The sequence below is a fragment of the Schistocerca americana genome, chromosome X, assembly GCF_021461395.2.
Source record: "Schistocerca americana isolate TAMUIC-IGC-003095 chromosome X, iqSchAmer2.1, whole genome shotgun sequence".
In the NCBI taxonomy this organism is placed as follows: domain Eukaryota; kingdom Metazoa; phylum Arthropoda; class Insecta; order Orthoptera; family Acrididae; genus Schistocerca; species Schistocerca americana.
The window spans coordinates 791,741,078-791,767,164 of NC_060130.1; the positions used below are offsets into that span (position 1 = coordinate 791,741,078).

At 42.6% G+C, this 26,087-nt stretch overlaps 1 protein-coding gene across 1 annotated transcript in view; it reads left to right on the forward strand.

The window, feature by feature from the left end:
- LOC124555096 (glutaryl-CoA dehydrogenase, mitochondrial-like) overlaps positions 1–26,087 on the forward strand; it is a 159,727-nt gene that overhangs the window by 33,788 nt on the left and 99,852 nt on the right. The window lies entirely within an intron of this gene.

Below are 26,087 nucleotides of genomic sequence, written 5' to 3' on the forward strand. Positions count from 1 at the left end.
ATATCTGATATACTTCTTATTAAAGCCTTCTGTGAGGCCATTTGCATGTGGATGGTAGGTAATTTTGACCTGTGAATGATGTCTCAATGTGAAATTACCTCTGATACTACTCTTGACTGGAAAACATTTCCACATTCAGAAATCTTCAGCAAGGGTGCTCTGTGCCTCAAAATGATGTCTTCTACAAAGAATCTAGCAATTTCCAGAGATTTGGCAGTCAGCTTTGGTGATAACATTGCAGGTGAAGTAGTTAGTGCAGACTGTAATCCATTGATTTCTATTTGTTGACTTCAGGAACATCCCCAAGAGGTCAATTCCAGGTTCGTGGAATGTTGCTACTGTGGTGGATTTGGCACAAGATGCCCCAGAGGCAACTGCAGCATATTCTTCTGTTGCTGGTGTTCCTTACAGTAGCTCACATAGTGTCAAATGGATCAGTGGACACCTGGCAAATGATACCTGTGTTGGATTCTGTCCAGATTCTTCACGAACCCTAGATTGGCGCTTTGTGTAATAGCTTCAGGTTAACTGTCAACATAGCAGGGATGATAAGCAGCCATTTCCACCCAGTTGGATCATAGTCCCTCTTATACAAGGTTCTGTTTATTAACTGGAATTCTCTTTTGGTCAGTTCTTCAATCTTCAAAACTTCTATGGTTTTCAGCAATGCTGACTCTCTCCACTGTTCAGCAGTGATGCCATTTAATGCAGCAATTACTGAGATTTTGTCCATACTGCTGTGTTCTGCCATGGGATTCCTTGAAAGGAAGTCTGCGTCCTTGTGTTTGCATCCACTTTTGTATACCACTGTGGTGATGTACTCCTGAAGCTACTCAGTGCCCATCTTGCTAGTCGACCCGACAGAGCCTTCAGCCTAGTGAGTTAGCACTAGTCTGTCACAACTGAATGGTTTGTCAAGAATATGCCCAGCACTGAGGAAATATGTGACTGCTCTTATTTTCTCTGGATCAGGATGGACTCCAGTGTCATTAACTAGGTGTCCCAAGATTTGTATTTTTTGTGTGGTGAAGAGGAACATTTTCAGATTCGAGTGGAGGCCTGGAGTCTGAACACATTTCAACACGGTTGTCAGCCATCTTATATGGTCTTCAAATGTCTTTGAAAAAACGACAGTGTCATCCATGTAGCAAAGAGACACTGTCCATTTAAGGTGTCAGAGCAGGTTGTGACCATTATATGTTTGCAGGTGGCTGGAACGTTACTCAGTCCAAACGGTATAACTTTCAACTCGTAGTGGTCAATGGGAATTATAAATGCATATTTTTCCTGTCAGCTTTGTCTACCATGATTAACCAGTATCATGTCCGCATGTCCATAGTTGAGAAATACTTTGCTCCTTTCAACTACTCTGGGGTGTCATCCATCCACAGCAGTGACTAGACATCTTTTTCTGTGATTTTGTTCAGTCAGTGATAGTTGTCATAGAAACATCCTGTGCCATCCTTCTTTTTCACAAGGACTACAGCAGAGAACAAAGAACTCTCTGAAGGCTGAATGATGTTATTGTGCAGCATCATCTCCACTTCCTCCAGAATTATGTGCTGTTAAGCTGGCAACAAGCATTAGCTAATTAGTGGATGATCTCCAAATGCTCACACAGTGTTTAAGCGTGGGCTGCTTGACCTGTCTCTTCTCCAGTCCAGATTTAAAAGCATCCAATAATTGGCACAGAACGTCTAACACTCACTCACATTGTTGGTCAGGTGAGATCCTATTGGCGGGTCTACTGTGCTTCCTCCCCTACGTTATCAGTAGTGACAGCAGAGCACAATTCTTGGTTGATGGCCCTGAGCTGCACTTCCTGGAGTGGTTTGGCTGTCGCTACACACATCCCTTTTCATTTACACAACTATTCTGCAATTTACAGTTAAGTGCCTGGCATGGGATTCAATGAACCACCTTTAGACTATTTTTCTACTGTTCCACTCCTGAACAGCGCATGGGGAAAACAAACAATTAAATCTCTCCGTATGCACTCTGATTTCTCTTAGTATATTTTGATGATAATTTATTCCTGTGTAGGTGTGTGACAAAAAAAATATTTTTGCCTTTGGATGAGAAAGTTAGTGATGGTATTTCACGAAACGATCTTGCCCCAACAAAAACACCTTTGTTTTAATGTTTGCCACACAACTTGCATATCACATATGATAATCTCTCCCCTATTTCAAAGTAATACAAAATGAGGTGCCCTTCTTTGAACTATTTTGCTGTATATTCCACAAGAGGACAGACAAGTGGTGTGCAGGCTCTCTCTTTAGTAGAGCTGTTAAACCACATCTGGTCTACTCTTGTAGTTAGTTTGGAAGGAGTGAATACTGTTTCTTAGGAAGGCACAATTTCTTGGGCTCATGCAGTCCAATCTCGAAGCAGTGATACCACCAAACAAGTTTCCAAGTTTGAACATCTGGCAGCAAGAGAACAACAGCCATAAGAAGAGCAAGCATGAACCATAATCAACCTCATGGGGAAATAGATTAACAGTGTGCAAAATCAGTTCTGAAAAAGGAAATCAACTTCGCACCATCATCAACTACTATACTTGCAGATTTTGTGAGTGTAATTTCCACCCTACCTAATGACAATGCGGAAGAGATACACCACGAAATGTGCCATCCTCCCCCCTCCCTCCCCCTCCGGGACAAACATCATGAGAATGGAAAGAGCTGGCATTTGAGAATTATGGAATGATCCTGAAATACTCATTCTATCTGCAGACAAAGGAAATGCCACTGTACTACTACTGCTGTCAGGGTACAGTCGCAAAATGTGTGTCCTACTCAGGGATCCAGCATACAGAAAATTGGAGGGGGACATGACTGAAGAAGGAGAAGGAGAAGGAGAAGAAGACTATTGAGCTTCTGCCCCAGTTCCTGCTGAAGGAAATCGTCAAGAAGCTTCGACCATGAGCTACTGCACCACCAAGGCTTTATGGCTTACCAAAGGTTAACAAATGAGGTGTCACTCTGTGTCCTATTGTAAACAACATAGGCACACCAGTGCACCTGCTGGTCAAACATCTAACAGTAGTATTAAGCTCCTATGTCAATAAATGTCAGCACCACATCAGGAACTCTGTACATTTCATTCAACAAGCACAAGAATTATGCTTCAGGGGCCAGGACCTTATGGTGAATATTGGTATGGTATCCCTCTTTCCCAGAGTGCTGATTCCATCGAGTTGAACAGGGAGAAATTCAACCCGAAAATGACTAACCTCTTTAAATTTGTTCTCACATCAACATTCTGCCTCTTTAGTGGAGACTATTATGAAGAAATGGGTGGTGTCACCCTGGCATGCCCTCTGTCACCAGTTGTGGCAAACTTGTATATGAAGGACTTCAAAGAGAAAGCTCTGGAAACAGCTGTACTGAAGCCTATGTGCTTTTTCAGATATGTTGCTGACATGTTTGTGGTGTGGTCACATATGAGTGAAAGACTTCAGGAGGTTCTCCAACATCTGGACTATCTGAATCAAATTCACCATGGAGATGGAAAAGAATGACGAACTCTCCTGTCTGGGCATCTTAGTCAAGCACAAAATGGATGGCACTATAGGACACAGTGTGTACAGGGAAGCCACCCACACTGATTTATATCTCCACACTGCCAGCTGCTATCATCCTTCACAGTGTGAGGTTGTGCTACTTACACTGGTACAGAGGGCCCATGCCATATCAGACATAGAAAGCCTACCAAGGGAGCTTAACCACCTTAAACGTATTTTCAAGAAGAACAGATATGATGAGAGACAAATCCAACATGCTTTCAGGCAGAAAGTACAAGCGCAGCAGACACAAAATGACAAGGAGGAGAGGACAGTGCCATATCTGGCATATGTCAGCAAAGTGTCAAACAAAATTGGCGGAATCCTGGCTCGATGTAAAATGAAATGCATTTTCTGTCCCCCTCCTAAAATACGTGCCCTATTAGGTATGCTTAAAGATGACTTGGAGCTCCACAAACCAGGTGTTTAACACATTTCATGTAAATGCACTAAGGCATGAATCTGGGAGACTGTACGGACAATCAAAGAAAAATGCAAGGAACACAGAAGACACACTGAAGTTAAGCAACCAACAAAATCTGTGGCTGCAGACTCCTTGAAGTATGAAGAAACAGAAGTACTAAGACAGATCTCATCATGCTTTGATTGCATTCTGAAGGAGGCTATTGAAACCCGAGTGGCTGACAGGCTGATCAACTTTGACACTGGATTCACTCTCAGCATAGGACCAGTGTTCATTCCCAGCATTTGACGGTGCCACCCCCCCCCCCCCCCCCCCCCACACACACACACACCACCACCACCACTCTATCCGTCCCAGCCTGCAACCAGCGGTGGAGGAAGGGGTGGGGGTGACAAGATTACAAATGGGGCAGAATGTAGCAAAGACACTTGTACTACTGGTATTGTTTGAAGATGGTGGCAAGGTACACTGTCGAAATATCATGTTACCAGACTGATTGCACCTGGCTTGTCACCTGACAACAGTACAAACTATTGAGGGTAGTTAGAAGTCACCGCCAACTATAAGTGTGTAAGTGGGGTACTTATTTGAAATGAGACTGAAGTTTTCTTTGAACCTTTCAGTAACTGTATCACCTGAGTTGAGGGGTTGTAAAAGGAACCAATTATTAATTTATTTTAGTTGTCAAGCATAACCTCCACCCCTCCTATCACACAAAAACTATCTACTTCAATTTCACTGCAATATGGACTATGTCTAACAGCAACGAACACTCCACCGGCAACTGTCTGGGGGATGAGGGTTGAGTTATGGCTGCTTGTGGCAGTGATACAAAGTTCTCCTCATCCATCTACAATGCTTATGATCGACATTAGCATGTAGATTTCTTTTGTGAACCTGAGTGGCTTTTTACAATCAGCAAAAGCTTCACAGTTTAACTAAGCATCTAGATTGATGACTGGAACTCATCCTGGTGATGACAGTGGGAATACATCGTCTTCAATGGTGAACAGTCGCCCAGAGCAATCTCTGTTGTGTGTGCTTGTTCAAACAGCTTAATCATTCTGGAGTGATGATCTTCCACAGTCTATCATGCTTGTGATGCCTGCAGGAAGTCCCATCTAAGAATAACATTATGACAACATTCTCATAAAACAAAAAATTCAAAGTGCTATATTCTGTCATTGATAGTTATTTTTGGAATATGTGTTCCTATTGACTGGACATATTTCCCATTTGCGACTTTCAACACAGTTGCTTTTGAGTGACTAAATAGAATTCATTAGCTGGTGATGATAAGCATTTGACATTACAGGCAATAAAGCCCCTGAGTGAACTAGTCCCCACACTAAGTGGCTGTTGATGCGGCAGCTTCACCTCCATAGGTCACCTTGTTTAGTTTTCCTGAATTTGGCAGCTAGACGAGTGGCCGGTACCTCTGTATTGTGATGGGTCTGGCTATTGCACATTGGGGACTGACCTCATTCTGGGTACAGTGACGGACATCATCATACAGGTCAACTATGATTATCTGTGGTTGACTGGTTTGAATAGAATTGTTGTGATCATAGAAATCTGGCAGTGTAGTAGTCATCGAAAAATCTTTTTCTTTCTCTCCAGTAGTGTACAATGTGTCCAGGGCATCCATAGTAGAAATACACTGGTGTATTGTCCTCCGTCTTCCAAATGTTTGTTCTTTTGCAGGGTATTTTACTTCGCAGAGGAGTTGGTTGTACCTGGGTGATCCAGGTGCTGGATCATCGTTTGATGGCTGCGGCTTAAGTCTGAGTTGCCAAGTCCATTCTTCCTGGTGCATTCGACTGATGACTGGAATTGGGGCTTATGATTGAAATGTCTCTTCTTCAACATTCTCTATTACCTCCAGATGTGTGGAGTCAACATTAATGGCTGCTATGTGTCATTTGGTTTGACAATTCTGGTTTCCATAAAATGCTGAATGTCTTTTCTTACAACCTGACATATGAGAGAGATGAGGTCATGGTGGTATTCCAGAACTACCCTAAGGAGTACTTTCAGGAGTCAACCTTACCTCTTTTGTCTGACTCTTTTCTGTTGGGTTTCCTTAATACACTGGCACTCTTTGATGAATTCCTATGTTGATGTGACATCATTTACCAGAAGGGCTTTGTACGTGTCTTCTACGACTCCTTTTATCAAGCATGAGATTTTGTTAGCCTCAGATTCACATTGTGGTTACAGAGCCAAAACATAATGTGTGTAGGACTGTCATTTGCTCGTGACACTGTACCCTGTTCTTCAGTTATCCTTCTGCTGCGTTGACTTGCTGCAGATTGTTGCCAAATGATTTCAACAGTTTGGCTTGGAGCTTGTGCCAGTTATTGAGCTTGTGTTTATTGTTTTCAAACCACTGATGGGCTGTGCAATCCAATTAAAAGTAGACATTTGCCAAACTCATCATGTCATCCCTCCGTTTTTGTTTGGTGACTTGGTTGAATCCTTTTGGCCATTTTGTTGGGTTCTAACCAGTGTGTCATGAAAGCACCAATGGATATCTGAAGTATTGCTGACTTATTGGTGTTTAGGAATCCATTGGGCACCTGAATAAATGGAAGGAACAATGTACTGCTTGTATTTTGGTTTCTGTCCATGTGGGCGATGGTTGACTGAAACAACATGAACTGATGTAATCATATCTATCATCCATTTCAGTTCGATTCCATGCCAGTTTTGTTTAGTGTCATTTGCAGTGAGAGTGGCAGTTCTGTGTACCAAATTTCATACCCTGTACACCTCCAAATCGCTTACCAATTTTATCATGTGTTGTTCCTATTCTACTTTTTAAGCACAATAAGTAAAATTTTGTTATTTGCTATATGACAATGTGTTGCAATTTCAATGGCAAAGTGAAAGAGCTATCATCTTCCACTAGTGGAATTCGGTTTCCAGAGTATTTTTTTAAGTAATTAAAACGTTTATAGCCAGAACAGCTAACTTTTTCAATTGAATCAATAATGTGTCTGACCTAGAACAGTTCATTGTTATGTAACTTGTGTTTTCTGTAAATAAAAAGTATGAATTATTTGTCAGCAGGATGTTTGACAGCTACTCTACATTATCATCCATTTGTAGCAGCAAACTGACTTGCCTAAATATTTATAGATAGTAAGTCCATGATTGTTACAGTATCACCTCAAGTTAAAAATGAACTTTTCCTTGCAATGAATTTCTTCATTATGACTAAAACTGTGTTTAAGATACTGAACTCCTATTCAAAAGGCACACAACGCAAATCGCTGTTGCACTATCCGGATTTGGATTATCCATGTTATTCCTAAATCTGTCCAGGATTGGGGTAATGCCTTCCAGATGTCTGTTACTGATTTCCTTGTTACTAATAAACTAACTTCTCAACCTTATTTTTCATAAATCACATGGCTCACCACTCATTTCTTCAGCAAACAGATCATGCTAATTATAACATTTTGAATGAATGGTTGTCGTATTTTGTATTACTTTTTGGTTTCCTTTTCATGACCACAGCAATGTGTGACCCCTGTAGGGTACACTTGCAACTAACAATAATTACTAAAATGTGTGTTATGTCATATATCAAGACATTAACCTTACTATATTTATACGTAAAGAACTTTTAAATATGTGTCTTACATAATTGACACCAAAGCTCCTCTATCTAGATTCTTCAGCTACTGTACACCTAGTAATTATATGGATATACTGACAGCTGTCACAGAATAATGGTGGATTGGCCGTGAAGGGCCAGTCACATGGTGGCCTCGCTCCCCAGACTTGACACCACTGGGTTTCCTTCTCTGGGACCGAGCAAGGTGGCACAGTGGTTAGCACACTGGACTCGCATTTGGGAGAACGACATTTCAAACATGTGTCTGGCCATCCTGATTTAGGTTTTGCATGATTTCTCTAAATCGCTTCAGACAAATGGTTTCTTTGAAGGGGTACATCTGATTTCCTTCCCCATTCTTACCTAATCCGAGCTTGTGCTCAATCTCTAATGACCTTGTTGTTGACAGGACATTAAACACTAAGCTCCTCCTCTTTCTCTTTCTCTGTACTTTCATTAACAACCATGTGTATGTTCCTCCCGTACCAGACAACTTAGCCAACCTGAAGAATTGAATCTACACTGCCATTGGAGAAGCTACACATGATTTACTGCAACAGATGTGGGAAGGAATTTATTACTGGTGGGATGTTTGTTGCATCACAAATGGTAGTCACATCAAATTAAAATGACACTTGACGCTTTTATGTAAGACTTGAGGTCATTTGCTACAAAGTGACATATCTGCTGATTCTGTAAGTTATCCCAATAATTTTCTATATGATTCCAAAGTTGTGAAATCCTTTTCGACTCACCCTGTATAGACCATCAGTCGGTGTATGTTCCTCAGAGACAGAGTGTCTGTTGACACTTCCAGTGGAACAAATATAATTATCTTATGTTATTAGTATCTGAATATGTGCAGGTCTGACAGGTATGCACTCAATTATTCATTCCAAGAGATAAGAAACCTTCTCAGATAGTTATTCTGAAATTGGAAGTTGTCATAAGTAAATTGAGTGTCTTGACAAGCATATAAATAATTTCCCCTCTTAAGACATAAAATTAGCTTTAAGGCAAAATGAGGAAATGTATATATTCAGGATTGTGCAGCTTGATGTGATATTGAATACTTATGGTAGGCCCCATCTGAAACACTGTGAGCAGGAACAACTACTCGGTGCTTCTACATTAGAATTTATCTCCATGGCTGCTCTTGTTGTAGCATGGTTGGAGTCCACTGGGGATGTTGGAGAAATGTTAGTGAGCTTATCTTACATTACCTAGACATGCTGGTTGAGTTGGTACACCTTCTGGTCATTTTTGCTTCATGACTGCCAAGCTTCTATGTAACAATTGTGAACCATGCCAATAGAGCCAGTTCTGCATAAACTACTGTTTAGTGTCTCTGCTTACAGATACACTGCTGTAGATTATGGATTGCTTGTTGTGTAGGGTTTCCAATTAGATTGCTTACTGGCTGTGAAACCATGCTTGCTATCGATGGATTGATCACAAGACAAGCTTGAATTCTTCATGTTTGTAATTGTTTTCCTTGTGCCACGACTACCTAATTATAAACAGACTTTGTGTAGTTAACTTGCATTTAATAAGTGGCATTTGCCACATCTATTACTTGCAGTTTTTTAATCACTGTCTCTAGGTCTTCCATCAGAATTAGCCCTTAGTTTTTAAATTAGTTATGGTACTAAGTAATACACAGTAGTGAGTATTTATGACAACAGGGAAGTGCTTTGTGTTTGTGTGCATTCAGCTTTGGATGTTGTGCAACACAAGGGTTGGTGACATTCAAGCAGTCAACAGTCAAAGCAGTTCAGAATTAATTCAATACATCATCAGCAGATAGACTGAAAGTGAAATTAGAATTGGTAACTGATTCATATAGAACTGCAGGTGGTGCACTATTTAATGCGATAGTCAGTTTTGATAAGCTTACTTCAATAATTCTTGTGTGAAACAATAAGGAACTAAGGGAATATTGTGTGTCATCTGCAAAACACTGGAAAAAAGTCAAGTCCAGCTTGTGAAACCCCCTGTTCTTAACCTGAACTTCATTTCTAGTAGTTGTAATTCAGCTCCTTACTGTAGGTATAGAAATGGGAATAAAACCCAGTGTGATATCTTATTAGTTATTTTTTTCTGTATCCTCACCTCAGTGCTTGGCCATGGCGTCTTCTTTCAGCTGCCAGCTTGGCAATGTGCTCTTTTCAGACCAACACAAGGAACTGACCAGCTATGTAAATGCATTCTTTTTGCTGCTAGTGCAGTTAAGATTTTGCAAAATTGATGGAGACTGTTGAAACCTGTTTGATTGTTCAGCTGATAAGGGCCCCCTTCTTATGAGCAGTACTTGAGAATTCAACCTCTAGGACTGTTGTAACTTGCCACTGTCAATGCTCACATGGTAGTAGTGATGTCGGATGCAAACAATGATGTTAAGAGACAGACAGTTTGTGCAAGTGACTTTTTAGCAGTACAAGAGTAATATTTTTATTTTGGGAAGTGCTCTTCTGCAAATATGAATTAACAAGCATCGCTCCAGTTGCTAAAAAGTCATTTTACTCCACAACCGGGTTTGGCTTTTGTATTGAAACCATTTTCTTGTGGAAACTGAAACTGACATTTTGACTGTATGATATAATGAATATTTAAATATGTTTCATAACAGGAACGTAAAAGTTTCAACATGAAAAAAATAATCTTTGGCAAGTTTATGAATGTACAATGTAAGTACAGAAAAAGAAAAATTAACTTACATTGTCCTACGGTGAAACAAAATCAAATGATTATGAAAGTTAGATAGATTTAAAAGGTGATGTGCCCAATAATATTGTAGGAAAATGTGTGTGTCATGATTATAAGAACTGGACAGTTTGATGCCTTAAAGCTATTGTCATGCTTTAGCATTAAAAGGAATTATTTTTGTACATGTTTAAAATTTTAAATTGCTTGCTGTGCTGGTTTAAAGCTAAAGGTGGCAGTTTAGATGTACTGAGGTTTTATAGTTTTTGACTCCAAGGATTTTACCTACTGCAGAAGTAAAATTTCATCAACTGAAGATGGTCATTTGATTTGGTTTCAACATATAAAGTAGACAATACAACAATAGATTTTGGTGGTATACAAAAACATTTTGAAAATGTGTTGAAGCTGTGGTATACTGCTCATGCAAAATACTTGAGAATCAGTAGAAGAATGATACTTTAAACTATGTACTTAGTGGTGAATTGTATGCTGTCCAGTCACATTAATGCACTCTCCTGTCAGAAGCCTGTATAACCGCCTTTTGCAGTGCAGACATGCAGGAAGAGTGTCAGTGAGGTTCTGGAAGGTACCAATAGTCATGGGAAGCCATGCGTACTCCAGTGCCATGGCCATCTGTGCTAGGTTTTTTGGTTGAGGACCCATTGTGTGAACAGCCTGATCGAGATGGTCCCACCGATTGTCAGTTGGGTTTTAACTTTGGGGGTTGGTGGCCAGGGGCATATGGTAAACTCATCCTGATACTTATTGAACCATGCAGATATACAGCAAGCTGTGTGACACATTGAATTGCCATGCTGTGTAGGGGTGGACATGGTCCCCAAGGAGACATGCATACTTGTCGTCGTAACTGCTGTCTGCTTCACATCTGCTGTGCAGCGAGCTACGTTAATTTAAGTATTAACTGTATTTTTCTTACTTATCACTTCTTCTTCCATGTGTTTTTGCTTTTAGGAAGCTTTAATTTTCGAGTACTAGTAATAGTGTTCCATAGATTTTGTGTTTGTTTTGAATACAGTCCAGAGACAGGTAGTGCTTATTTTCATTGTTTTCAACAAGAAGTGTCTAGTAACCACAGTTTAGTCAGCCATCAGCCGCCTTTAGTGAATTAGCAGTCTAGTTAAAAGTTGATTAACTCTCTACAGTAAATTGTTGATTTCTCAGGATGGATAGGATGTGTGACTGCTGTGTGCGGATGCAGGAGGAGCTGATCACTGTTCGTGAACAGCTGAACATGTTGATGGCCGTGGTCAGCCATCTGCAGGCTGCTGCCTCGGAGTGTAGCGGCAATGAGGAGTCTGGTGGGTCGCATGGTATGCCCCAGGTGTTACATGCTTCACCCACTGACCCTGCTGTCGAGACATCTTCGTGGGTACCGGGTGCGGTTGGGCCACCCTCTCCCCAAGGGGAGTGGCGGGTTCAGCGTCGTTCGCGGCGCACGAGGCGGAGGGTCAATGTGAAGGCTGGCCATGTGGCATCGCCTGCTCTGCCTGTGAGTGGACATGGGGCTGCTCCTTCAGCAAGGTCCGAGCAGGGGGGAGGGGTTTATTAGTGATTGGGAGCTCCAACGTTAGGTGGGTGATGGAGCCCCTTAGGGAAATAGCGGAAAGGTCGGGGAAGAAGGCCAGTGTTCGCTCTGTCTGCTTGCCGGAGTGGTCTCATCCGAGATGTGGAGGTGGCCCTGCCGGTGGCGATAGAGAGCACTGGGTGTACCCGACTGCAAATTGTTGCTCATGTTGGCACCAATGACTCCTGCTGTCTGGGTTCAGAGGTCATCCTCAGTTCACACAGGCGGTTGGCGGAGTTGGTGAAGGCGGAAGCCTCGCTCGTGGGGTGGAATCTGAGCTAACTATTTGTAGTATCGTTCCCAGAACCGATTGCGGTCCTCTGGTTTGGAGCCAAGTGGAAGGCTTAAACCAGAGGCCCAGACGATTCTGCGCAGATCTGGGGTGATATCAGGTGGAGAAATGTAGGGCCCCCTGAATAGGTCAGGCATGCACTACACGCAGGAAGCGGCTACAAGGGTAGCGGAGTACGTGTGGAGTGCACATGTGGGTTTTTTAGGTTAGAGAATTCCCTCCCTAGGCCCGACAAGATGCCTCCTGAGACGCAACAAGGCAAAAGGGAATAACAATATTAATATGCTAATAGTAAACTGTAGGAGCGTCTATAGAAAGGTCCCAAAACTGCTCTCATTAATAAATGGTCACAATGCCCACATAGTATTAGGTACAGAAAGTTGGCTGAAACCAGATGTAAACAGTAATGAAATTCTAAACTCAGATTGGAATGTATACCGCAGAGACAGGCTGAACAGTGAAGGGACAGTCGTGTTTATAGTGATAAGAAGTGCAATAGTATCAAAGGAAATTGACGGAGATCCGAAATGTGAAATAATTTGGGTGAAGGTCACGGTTAAAGCAGGTTCAAACATGGTAATTGGATGTCTATAGGCCCCCTGGCTCAGCAGCTGTTGCATCAGAGCACCTGAAGGAAAATTTGGAAAATATTTTGTGATTTCCCGACCATGTTATAGTTCTGGGTGGAGATTTTAATTTGCCGGATATAGACTGGGAGACTCAAACGTTATAACGGGTGGCAGGGACAAAGAATCCAGTGAAATATTTTTAAAGTGCATAATCTGAAAACTACCTTGAGCAGTTAAACAGAGAACCGACTCGTGGTGATAACATATTAGACCTTCTGGTGATAAACAGACCCGAACTATTTGAAACAGTTCACGCAGAACAGGGAATCAGTGATCATAAAACAGTTACTGCATCGATGATTTCAGCCGTAAATAGAAATATTAAAAAAGGTAGGAAGATTTTTCTGTTTAGCAAAAGTGACAAAAAGCAGATTTCAGAGTACTTGATGGCTCAACACAAAAGTTTTGTCTCAAGTACAGATAGTGTTGAGGATCAGTGGACAAAGTTCGAAACCATCGTACAATATGCGTTAGATGAGTATGTGCCAAGCAAGATCGTAAGAGATGGAAAAGAGCCACCGTGGTACAACAATCAAGTTAGAAAACTGCTGCAGAATCAAAGGGAACTTCACAGCAAACATATACATAGCCAAAGCCTTGCAGACAAACAGAAATTACGCAAAGCGAAATGTAGTGTGAGGAGGGCTATGCGTGAGGCGTTCAATGAATTCGAAAGTAAAGTTCTATGTACTGACTTGGCAGAAAATCCTAAGAAATTTTCATCTTATGTCAAAGCGGTACGTGGATCAAAACAAAATGTCCAGACACTCTGTGACCAAAATGGCACTGAAACAGAGGATGACAGACTTAAGGCCGAAATACTAAATGTCTTTTTTTCCAAAGCTGTTTCACAGAGGAAGACTGCAATGTAGTTCCTTCTCTAGATTGTCGCACAGATGACAAAATGGTAGATATCGAAATAGCTGACAGAGGGATAGAAAAACAATTAAAATTGCTCAAAAGAGGAAAGGCCACTGGACCTGATGGGATACCAGTTCGATTTTGCAGCAGTGTAACGTACGTCTCTAGAAGAGTGTAGCATTCCAAAGGATTGGAAAAGGGCACAGGTCATCCCCGTTTTCAAGAAGGGACGTCGAACAGATGTGCAGATCTATAGACCTATATCTCTAACGTCGATCAGTTGTAGAATTTTGGAACACGTATTATGTTCGAGTATAATGACTTTTGTGGAGACTAGAAATGTACTCTGTAGGAATCAGCATGGATTTCAAAAAAGACGATTATGTGAAACCCAGCTCGCGCTATTCGTCCACGAGACTTAGAGAGCCATAGGCACGAGTTCCCAGGTAGATGCTGTGTTTCTTGACTTCCGCAAAGCGTTCGATACAGTTCCCCACAGTCGTTTAATGAACAAAGTAAGAGCATATGGACTATCAGACCAATTGTGTGATTGGATTGAAGAGTTCCTAGATAACAGAACGCAGCATGTCATTCTCAATGGAGAGAAGTCTTCTGAAATAAGAGTGATTTCAGGTGTGCCACAGGGGAGTGTCGTAGGACCGTTGCTATTCAAAATATACATAAATGATCTTGTGGATGACATTGGAAGTTCACTGAGGCTTTTTGCGGATGATGCTGTAGTATATCTAGAGGTTGTAACAATGGAAAATTGTACTGAAATGCAGGAGGATCTGCAACGAATTGACGCATGGTGCAGGAAATGGCAATTGAATCTCAATGTAGACAAGTGTAATGTGCTGCAAATACCTAGAAAGATAAATCCCTTATCATTGAGCTACAATATAGCAGGTCAGCAACTGGAAGCAGTTACTTCCATAAATTATCTGGGAGTACGCATTAGGAGTGATTTAAAATGGGATGATCATATAAAGTTGATCGTTGGTAAAGCAGATGCCAGACCGAGATTCGTTGGAAGAATCCTAAGGAAATGCAATCCGAAAACAAAGGATGTAGGTTACAGTACACTTGTTTGCCCACTGCTTGAATATTGGTCACTATTGTGGAATCTGTACCAGATAGGGTTGATAGAAGAGATAGAGACGATCCAACAGCGCGCTTCATTACGGGATCATTTAGTAATAGCGAAAGCGTTACGGAGAAGGTAGATAAACTGCAGTGGAAGACTCTGCAGGAGAGACGCTCAGTAGCTTGGTACGGGCTTTTGTTGAAGTTTCGAGAACATACTTTCACTGAGGAGTCAAGCAGTATATTGCTCCTTCCTACGTATATCTTGTGAAGAGACCATGAGGATAAAATCAGAGAGATTAGAGCCCACACAGAGGCATACCGACAATCTTTCTTTCCACGAACAATACGAGACTGGAATAGAAGGGAGAACCGATAGAGGTATTCAAAGTACCCTCTGCCACACACCGTCAGGTGGCTTGCGGCGTATGGATGTAGATATAGATGTAGATGTAGAAGTTTCATATTATTGAAAATATTATTGTATAGTTTGACAGTATTAACAGCTTAGCATTAATTGTGAAAAGACCACACAGAGATTTTCATCAACTGAATAATTAAAGATAGCTAAATTGTGGATGCCATAATAAATGTTAAAAAATTGGTCTGTGGCAAGTCAATTCAAGAAATTTCCTTGTCAGAGTTTTTGCTCGGGTCTGAACTAGTCCACTTGATACGAATGTACTGACTCCGAGACTGCTAACATTATAGTGGCTTTTGACTGTTATAAACTCTTAATTCTTACATAATTGTATTTAAAAGCATTTTTGCATTTGTATTCCTTTCTTTGTTGTTGTTCTGACCCCATTTTTAAACTAACTGGTAATTGAAAAATTACTTTAATCGATATTATTTAATTCAGCTTTCATGTATTGTAATACCAATATTAAGGAAATTATATTTGCATGTATTTTTGCCTGATAGCAACTGAAAAAAAAAAAACGGTCCTCAAAGCAAACACAGAATGACAGATCCCACCACCCACCAGACCTCCCCATTTGGTATAACGACTCCTTCTGCCACTTATTCTCGACCACCGTCCACTCTAGAAGATACTGTTGAGAAACAGGTAACTTTGTCACTTTAACACACTATGATTGACTACTGTATTCCATAATATATATTGAATACTTTGTTAATTGGGAATCAATAGATGCATAATCTCACAACTGTATTTCCGTATTTTCATAATATTCCAAAATACTGCTTATGTGATATACAAGAATGCAGGTAGAAAATCTGTTTTGAGGCCAAAAGTGAGGTGGTGCAGGGCTTAGCTCAATGGACTCACGTTTGGGAGGACGATGGTTCAAATCTACATCCAACCATCCGAATTTAAGTTTTCTGTGATTTACGTAAATCACTCCATGACTCCAGGCAAAATCTGGGATGGTTCCTTTAAAAAATCATGGGCAATTTTCTTCCCCATCCTTGACACAATCTGAGCTTGTGCTCTGTCTCTAATGACCTCATTGTCAATGAGACGTTAAACACCAATACTCCTTCCTTTGAAGTCAAAAGTGAATAATATCATAGAACATTGTAACATTTTGGGCAGTTGCTTTTTCTTTTATTAAAATCAATTTTCTTCATAAGCTAATAAAGATATGTTTGCAATTAATTTGTTTTCCTCCTTCAGGGGGTTCATGACTCTTTCATGAGCATCTGTGTGCGAGTGCAAGGCCCCAAGCTATTGCAGCACCTGCTTCCTTTCTTGTGCTGCAGTCTCTCATGTCAGACTGTCCTTCCTTCTCTTACTTACTTTCTGATGATTGGGGCCTTTGATGTTAGCCCAGCTATCTTCTAGGTTTTGCCTTCCCTTCTCACATTTAATTCATTTACTTTACAAAACCTTTTGGTTAAAGTAATTTTTGGTGCAAGGGTGACATTCATTCTCAAGAATGTCTTGGGAAGAACATCGTAAATAGCATGTACTGCGTGCATTGTACAAGATCACATGCACACAATACCTGTGTAGTCTCATTATGGGCTTAAAAGCCAATGTGGTAGCCAATCCGATGTAGGGGATTCATTATGTACCCTTTCAGTACAGCTCCCTCACACCGTAGGGATCATATTGCTGATGCCTGAGCTGTTAGCTCCCCACGCATGCGAAGGAGTAGATGCCTGTCTTCCTGGGGCATCAGGACTCCCAGCAATGGCTGTCACGGGAGAGGGCCTCTGCTGCGGGTGGATGGCCCCCATGGCTAGAGCCCTGGATCAGAGTCAGTGGCATCAAGGCAGATGTTTTGCACATGAAACGTATCAAATTAAACTAAAGCAATGATCATTCTGATCTGGTCGATTCATCAGATGGCTATAGAAATTTCAATACGGGCAGTTATAATCCTGTGGCTTTCCCTACGCAGGCTACTCCATGGGAAGAGGAACAGTGCAGATGATTGGCAGGGAAACACTTTATCCAATACTTAGTATGTGCTTGAACAGATGGAGGTACTTTTACTGTGATAAAGCATGTTATTTTTTGTGGAATATATTCAAGATAAATTGGGAGAAGAAGAGTCATTGGAAAAATTGTGCTGTGGTTCATTACTGATTAAAGTCTTCTGTGCTGCACGATCTAGTGCTCTTCAGGTGTGTAAATGACTGGGTGACATATCAGTGACCATTTTTCCACATGAAAGTTTGAATATGGCCCAAGTAGTCATCTTTCAGAGACCTCGCACTCCAAACAGACAAGGAGCCAAGTGCTAATATTGAAAAGTGAGGCGTACTTTTGCGCTGGCCCCAAGGATAATCGAACAGATACTGGTGCTTTCATTTTAGTCTTTAAAGGAAGTTCCCCCACCCCTCAGAAAAATTTAAGGTCATAGTGTACAGTTGTGATGTGGAACTTCATGTCCTGCTACCCATGAGCTGTTTCATATGCTTACACTTGGGTCGTATGTCATTTCATTGTGCAGCAGACCCATAGTGCGGAAACTGTGGACAATCACTCCACAAAGGTAGTCCTTGCAAACAACTGCCTTTTTGTGTCAGTTGTATAGCACACCATACTCCTCATTCACTGATTTGCTTAGTCTGTAAGAAAGAAATTTTTGCAAACCAGATATCCCACCACCCTCCTCTCTTGTTCACATGGCACCAACTTTGGGATCTACATCCCAGACCCACCCAGAAAAGATGAAGGGCCAGTGTTAGGGCTCCCTCTTGGGACTCCTCTCCCTTGAAACCTGCAGATGACAGGCCAGACAGAAGCCAGTGGCTGAAGAAGCCACAGCCAGTGGGTCCCAGTGCTGCCTGCTGTTCATCTGGTCCCATGGTCACTGCAGATAGGCCGTGCAAGAATCTTGGCCACTGAAGGCTAACCTTCCTGGCCTCTTCACACCTAACCTGGATACCTGTCATGTTATCATTCAGTGGCACTGTAATGGTAATTACCGTCACATGCTGGCACTACAACACCATATTTCTTTCTTTTCTGCAATTTTTGTTGCTCTATAAGAAATATGCTTCATTGGTGACCATTCCACAATGCTCAGTGGTTATCGTGTATTCTGTCTGAACTGTGCTGACCCCTAGAAGGCATCAGGAGGAGTCTGCACATTGGTTCACATAGATGTCAGCAGTGAGTAGATGCACTTCATAGCACATTGGAAGCAGTACTGGTACTGGTGCGGGTGTATACAACCTCAACGATCACCATTTGTAGTGTTTATTTACCTCCAGGCAATCCACTTACCGTTATTGAGTTGACCACCTTAATGCATCAGATTTCCTCCAGTTTTATTCTACTTTGAGATTTCAATGTGCACCACCTCCTGTGTGTGTGTGTGTGGGGGGGGGGGGGGGGAGGTACTACTTTGTCTAGGTGGGGTCTTCTGATTGACCAACTTCTGAATGATCATGAGCTGGGTCTCCTCAGTGAAGCCACTCCTACCCATTTCAGTGCTGCCCATAGCATTCTTCATATGCCACCCTCTTCACTTTTAGGTGACCCTGCACCAAGGCTCAGTATCCAATTAAGCACATTAAAAAGGAATGCTGGAAACATTGTTTCCTCCTTGGGAATATGTATCTCTTCCTCCTGGATGTGGGCCAAGCTCTGTACTCTTATGGGCTGCCAATTATCAACAGCTGTTCTGGATCTTGTCCTTCAGGATGGTCTTTGTACCGATGCATATTGGTTCTTGCTGAATACCTTGCAACCCAATTTGTGACAGCATCAGCATCATCCTCTTACCTGGCAACCTTTCTGATGCATAAATGACAAGTTGAAGACATCCCACTATGTTTCACCCCCTCCCTCCCCCCCATCAAGCCAAATTACATACTGGACCTTTCACTGACAGGGAAATGCCTCTGGCTCTTGCCTCTTCTCACAATATGGCCTCAGGTCCTGGTTCAGTTCATTATCAAATGATCCAGCACCTGAACATCACTCAAAGGCTATATTACTTAAAGTCTTCAATTGTATTTGGCTCAAAGATTCCTTCCCTTCACTATGGTGAGATAGCATCATCACCAGAAACCTTAAGCGAGGGGAAAATCCAATGTCTCTAGACAACTACCAACTGATTAGCTTCACCAATGTGCTCTGCAAACTGCTTGAGTGGGTGGTTGCCTACAGATTGTGGTGGGCTCTCAAATGTTGTGGCCTTTGGTCACTCTGTCAGTGTTCTTTTCGGGAGGGGTGATCCACAGCTGAACTTGTGTTTACGTTGGAAACAGCAATCCAGTGGGCTTTTTCTATTTGCCAACACCTCATCACAATCTCTTTTGACCTGCATGAGCCACATGACACTAATTGGCATAATCACATTTAACTTACCCTACGTGTCGGACGTTCAGTGCTCCCTACCAGTTTTTAATTGTCAGTTTCTATCCCACCAGTTCCTCTGGGTTAGAGCTGACACTTCACTCAGCTCTCCATGAGTCCAGGAAAGTGGTGTCCCACAGGGCTCTGTACCGAGTGTCACAATCTTCCCCATCACCATCAATGGGCTTGTGACCTCTGTCAGTCTGCTTGTCACCCCTGCACTGTATGTTGTTGACTTTTGCATGCAGAACGCCAGCATCAAGACACCATCTGATGAAGGGCCTCCTCTTGGACTCTTTCCCATGGATTCCAGTTCTTTCCTCCCGAAACGTGGTTCATGTATTTCTTTTGTCATACCATGATCCATCCTGACACAGAAATTTACTTTGGCACCCAGCACTTGGCCATTGTTGCAGAGTCCTTTTTTTTTCTTTGTCCTCCTTTTTGATAAAAAGTTGACTTGACTACCCCATATTCATCAAATAAAGACTAGCTGTACAAGGAAGCTTAATGCTCTCTGCTTCCTTTCTCACACTTCTTGGGGTGTAGATCACGCTACTCTTCTTTGTGTGTACTGGACCCTGGTCTTGTTCAGACTGGGCTAGTTTTATGGTTTGGTAGAACCTTCTGCTTTGTAACTGTCAGACCCAGTCCACCATTGTGGCATGCAACTGGCCACTGGTGCCTCCCAGTCTAGTCCCTTATACAGTCTCCTTGCTGATGTGGGAATCTTTAGTCTTCAGTTTTGACTATACCAACTCTTGATTCCTATGCATTTGCCATTTTACAATTCCATGGTCAGTCAATGTATCCCATTCTTTTTGCATAAAAGGGACTTCAGTCTCTTGATACACACCCTCGGGTGGGATTACTGTTTAGAATGCACCTCATGCTGCTCTGCCTGGGCCTCCAGTGTTTTCTCACCTCCAACCCCCCCCCCCCCCCTCCCCCCTCCCTTCCCTTCCCTTCCCTTCCCTTCCCTTCCCTTCCATTGCTGATCTCTAGGCCACAAATTAGGACCGAACTATTTCAAGTTCATAAAGTCATAGTCATACCCATGATGTTTCGGTGTCTGTTATGTTCAGTTTTTCAGCAGATTGCAACCACCTTTAATGTTTATGGTTCTAAAACCATAAATAATACAGGATAAGCTTTTACGTATCCTGCAAGTCAGGAACACAATTTGTTGCTGGGTACCTCTAGTGTTTATATGGAAAAGCTGATATTAATTAACAGAGTCTTCCATTTTATTAACAGGCCTTTCTTTACCATGTTTTAATATGTAGTGACTCAATGAGCATTCTTCAGGCAACTGACCAATGTTACTCTTGTCACCCTGTGGTCTCTGCTATTCATGACCTCACTGAACTTAGCTGTACTGCATGCTCAGTTGTCTTTCTCTGGGTCCCAAGTCATGAGGGTACCCCAGGGAGTGAACTGGCTAACCCTTTGGCTAAAGGAGCAATTAACCATTCAAAATTTGCTTTGATGACCCCAAGTGCAGATTTGCAGATGCAAGTAAGACCTCACCTCACTCAGAGATGGAACTACATCTGGCGGGCTGCTGCCCCCTCCAATAAATTCTGCACAGTCAAGGAGACTACTGCTGCATGGCCCTCTTCCTCAAGTTCCTTCCGGATGAATCCACTATCCTATGTCGCCTTCACATTGATCATACCGGGCTAACCTGTAGTTTTATTTTGTGTAAAGAACCATACCGACATTGTGGTTGTGGAGCCTAACAGATAGTAGCCCATATCCCGGTGGAATGCCCTGTCCTTCTGGCCCTCGACACTGAGCATGGTTTTCTGAACTCCTTGCCTCTAATATTGGTGAACAATTCATGGATGGTTGAACTAGTTGTCCATTTTCTCCATGAAAGTGGTTTTTATTCTCAGATATCAGATTTAAGCTACATTCAGAGTAGTGCCGAAGTGGTTGGGTTGGCGCATCTCCCATTGCATGCTAGGTCTGGGGTCCCCAACCCTACCTCCTTGACCAGCTCATACTTTCATTGTGTGTGTGTGTGTGTGTGTGTGTGTGTGTGTGTGTGTGTGTGTGTGTGTGTGTGTCTTGTTTATTGAACTGGGGACCTAGAAACAATGGAGAGGCTTTGTCCCGTCGTAGCCCACAGTGGTCCACAACCCTACAACAGGCCATAGCAGTCCACCCACCCCACCACCACCCCACACTGAACCAAGGGTTATTGTGCAGTTCGGCCCCTGGTGGACCCCCCGGGAATGTCTCATACCAGACGAGTGTACTGCAAATGTGTACGTGGTAGAGTAATTATGATGTGTGTGTACGTGGAGACAGTGTTTGCACAGCAATCGCCGACATTGTGTAACTGTGATGGAATAAGGGGAACCAGCCCACATACTCCGAGGCAGATGGAAAACCACATTAAAAACCATCCACAGGCTGGCCGGCACACTGGACCTCGACACAAATTTGTGCCGGGAACTGGTATGCCTCCCCACTTGCGAAGCAGCGCATTAGACCGTGCAGATAGCCAGGCGGGTCTACTTTTATTTACTTTGTTTTAATTGCTTTTAGATGTAGTTTGCCTCCTTTCCTGTCACACCGTATTTTTTGTTTTCGGGGTAGCACTGTTTTGAATCTGGAGTACTCTTTAACGTCTTGACTGTAATGGATCAGGCCTCAATTTTACCGCTCGTACATACTTTAATCATCAGAGCATATTCTGGGTGGATGTTGCTAACTCCAGATGAACTACAACTGGATCAAGGAACTGATAAACTTGTTGTTTAGACCTTTTAACCCCCAATCAACCAACTAACCAACTATTTGTATATACAGTAACAGTACACTTTGCTCTTTAATATTCCTCACATGGTACACTCTGGTAGCAGTTGTAGCATGACTGTTTACCATTCGTGTGTAGAAATTTTCTGTCACTGCCAGTAGCAGCCTGTACAAATTGGTTAAAAGACAGTGAAACTACAAGTAGGTGACAAGTTGCTGAACGTCCGCAACTTATCACAGGATGTGGAGGTCGGAGGCTTGCGTGCTCCATAAAGCAGGGTCTGTGGCAGATATGATGACAAAGTGCAGTTCTGGTAAAGATACAAGTGTTCCGAAACACACCATTCAGTGTGTTTAGTTGAATGTTTGACACCACACCAGATAACCCCTTCCCGTTCCTATGTTGACCCAACAGCATCATCAGTTGTGATTGCAGTGGCCATGGGGTCGTTGTTGATTGGACTGTAATTCAATGGAAACATTGCGCTTCGTTGGATGGACCACATTTCTTGTTAAACTAGCTCAATGATCAATTCTGGATACTCTTTCATCTAGGCAAATGGCTGCAGGAAATGTGCACCACACCATGAGAGGTTGTTAGTTAGATACATGTTAGGCAGATCATTTGAATGATTCTCTTATCAAAATGATGTGGAATGAGTCAGTTTATAGGATATTTATACACAATTGGTGTTAACAATAATGAACACTGCTACACTTAAAAAACTACAGCTTTTTTTTTACAGCCTGCAGCCTACTAGTTTTTAAATAAAAAAAATGAATGAAAGCAGAAATGATTTTTAGGTTAGATTTAAAAGTTACTTTGCTTCTTGTCAGATATTTTATGTTATTGCCTGTGGCAGAAGTATTGCTGCTCTGAGGGTACATTCTGTGAGACCTGTTGTGGTGATCAAAGGCACCAAGACAGCTGCGGACTACATAAACATTATTGCAAACCAGCTGGATCTATTCATACTTGATTTCTTATGTGATGGTAATGACATGCTGCAGCAGGATAACTGTCCATGTCACAGGGTCAGAATCATCCTACAGTGATTTGGGGAGCATGACTGTGAACTCGTGTTGATGATGTCTTGGCCACCAAATTTGCCTGATGTGAACCATATGGAACACTGCTGGAATGATAGGAAGTTCTAGCTCTGCAGCAACAAGCCACCAGCCTGTGATTTACAGACTTTAGTGACTTGTATGTTGACTTCTGGTGCCTTCTTCAGAAACCTAGCAATGACTTGTTGAATCTATGCTGTTGTAACCATGACAGGAATCTTCGCGGGGTTGCCGCCAACGGAAACATGGCAGGACCGAACGGGAGCGACCCGTGAGCAAACACGACGGACGAACGGGAATGGAAGGACAAGCTCGACAGACGGGCAACCAGGCAAGACACCAAGATCAACAACAAAGTATTAAGGAATGGGGTCACAAGAGATTACCTCACGAAATCAAAACAACATCCACTCATAAACGGGAAGTAAGCACATGCAACATAAACACAGTGTCTGTAAGCGAGATATCAACTGACTCAATGTGAATACCAGACTGTCTCACTGAGTGAGAGGCAGCCACCTAAATACATGACAAGGTATGTCGCTATTGGCCGCTGGGACCACATGCTCCACAGTGGCACCCTCATGTTAGACTCGGGGCCAGGAGCACGCGCAGCCACGGCTTATGGTGTGCCTACTGCAGAGACCTCTTGTGGTCATAGAGTTCCATGCCATCTGGTGCGGATTTAAAACCCGTGGCACTTGGTACCAGACATGCCACACACAATCCCTGTCATTTTGTGTTCAAAAGGTGGGCCAACACGCTTTTAAGTAGTTGGTCGTATTGTTTTAGCTCATCAGTGTATTGTATCATGTGATATTTATTGTAAATAATCAATTAGAATTCAGAAGGAAAAAATGATGTCCATATTTATATTGTTAGTTCGGAATGTCCTATCACATCCACTGTTCCCAACATGGTGAATTGTGTGATTACAGTTATTCATTCAGACCACCAGATCACAACTCGACAGTTGGGTCTACTGCTGTCAGTGAGCATAGGAAATGTATGTGCAATGCCAGATCTTGGATATTCAAAGATGTGCTCAAGATGAGCTCAACTGATCATTGCAGGTGACGAAATCTGGGTGCATAACTTCGAGCCAGAAACCAAAAGGCAGTCACAGGTGTGGTATGACTCGCAATCACCCAAAGGCAGTCACAGGTGTGACGTGACCAGCAGTCACCAAAAAAGAAGAAATTCAAGTCAGCTATCTCTGCTGGCAAAGTTTTGATGACAGGCTTTTGGGCTAGCAATGGTGTCATTCTCATGTATGTGTTGCCAAAAGGGTCAGCGCTTAATTCACAGTCATATGTGAAATCTCTGAATAAACTCAAGAACAATTTCCAATATTTTCATTCTGGCAAGAATTCAAAACAAATCTTGCTCCAACATGACAAAGCATGCCCACATACAAATCTCAGAACCTGGTTAGACATCATGGTCTCATCCACCTGACACTGAAAGATGTATCACTCAACTCCATACCTAGCAATCTCGCCGGATGTGTGCATAACTACAGTGATTGATCTAGTAATATTTCTAGAGGGATTACAAGATCCCTCCCTCTCATGTTCACCCAATGCTCTTGTAACCCCTCCATCCTTGAATCAGCTTATAGGGCCAGAACCATCCTGGCAGGTGCACGAAGGATGAGGCAAGCATGGTATGCTGCATAGGTTGGGGTGTGGCTCCTGATGCTGCTGGTGGTAGAGGAGCCACTCCTGAGTCCAGCACCATAGATGGAGGAGGCAACAGTGGATCAGACCCGCAGCTTGCTGCTGGTTCCTGAGTGGGCTGTGGGTCAGACATCAAACCGAGCACGAACTGGAGATCCGTCTGTATATCATGTGGGTCCAGATCTATAAGGGTGGTGGACAACAGCTATAGAACTGGGAATTCCAAGCATCCACCGGCTGGGATGTTGGCTTGGAACCAGACCCTATGTCTGCTCTTGTCAGTTCTTGGAATGGGCGAGCCAGGCTGACTCCACTGATGTGACAGATCCAGAGGCACAGCTTGTCCTAGACTGTGAAAACAGAGCTGGTTCTGGCGAAGTATGCATGTAGGTGTAGCCACCAGGACCAGCTGGCAGACTTACTGGGTGGAGGAGGAGACGTGTACCCAGGCAGAACAAGTGTGAACACGTGTGACCAGATGTTGAACCCACCTTAGCTGCTTCTTCTTCTTCTTGTGCTAATGGAGAATGGAAGAAATCTAGAAAGAAATGAAGAGATTGTCCATGCAGACGATCTGCCTTGTTTTACTCATACAACAGTGTTACCCGGTACAAGGATAAAAAGGAGATCAGGTCAGAATCGATAGGAGTAGTTGTCAAGATTTTTTCACAAACTGCTCAGCCATGTCATTAGATGCAAGGTGAAACGGAGGTGGTGTAACATGCCTAATTCCATTCCAATTGCAAAAAACTGTTGAAAACCTTAGTGGTATTTTCTGTCATGGTCTCTTCCATTTTTATTATGTGTGGGAAATGAGAATACACGTCTATCAAAATAAAACACATGGCCCCATGGAATGGACCCACAAAATTCCCTTGCACTGGAATGTGATACCAAATACTGGGTGGAGAAGAGGAAACGTATTTTTCTCAAACCACTAGTACTCAGTGGGGGCTTGGGATGTAGTCCTTAGTGACTTCTTGCGGGCAGCTTAGTCAACACTGTTTCAGTCGCTGTGGAA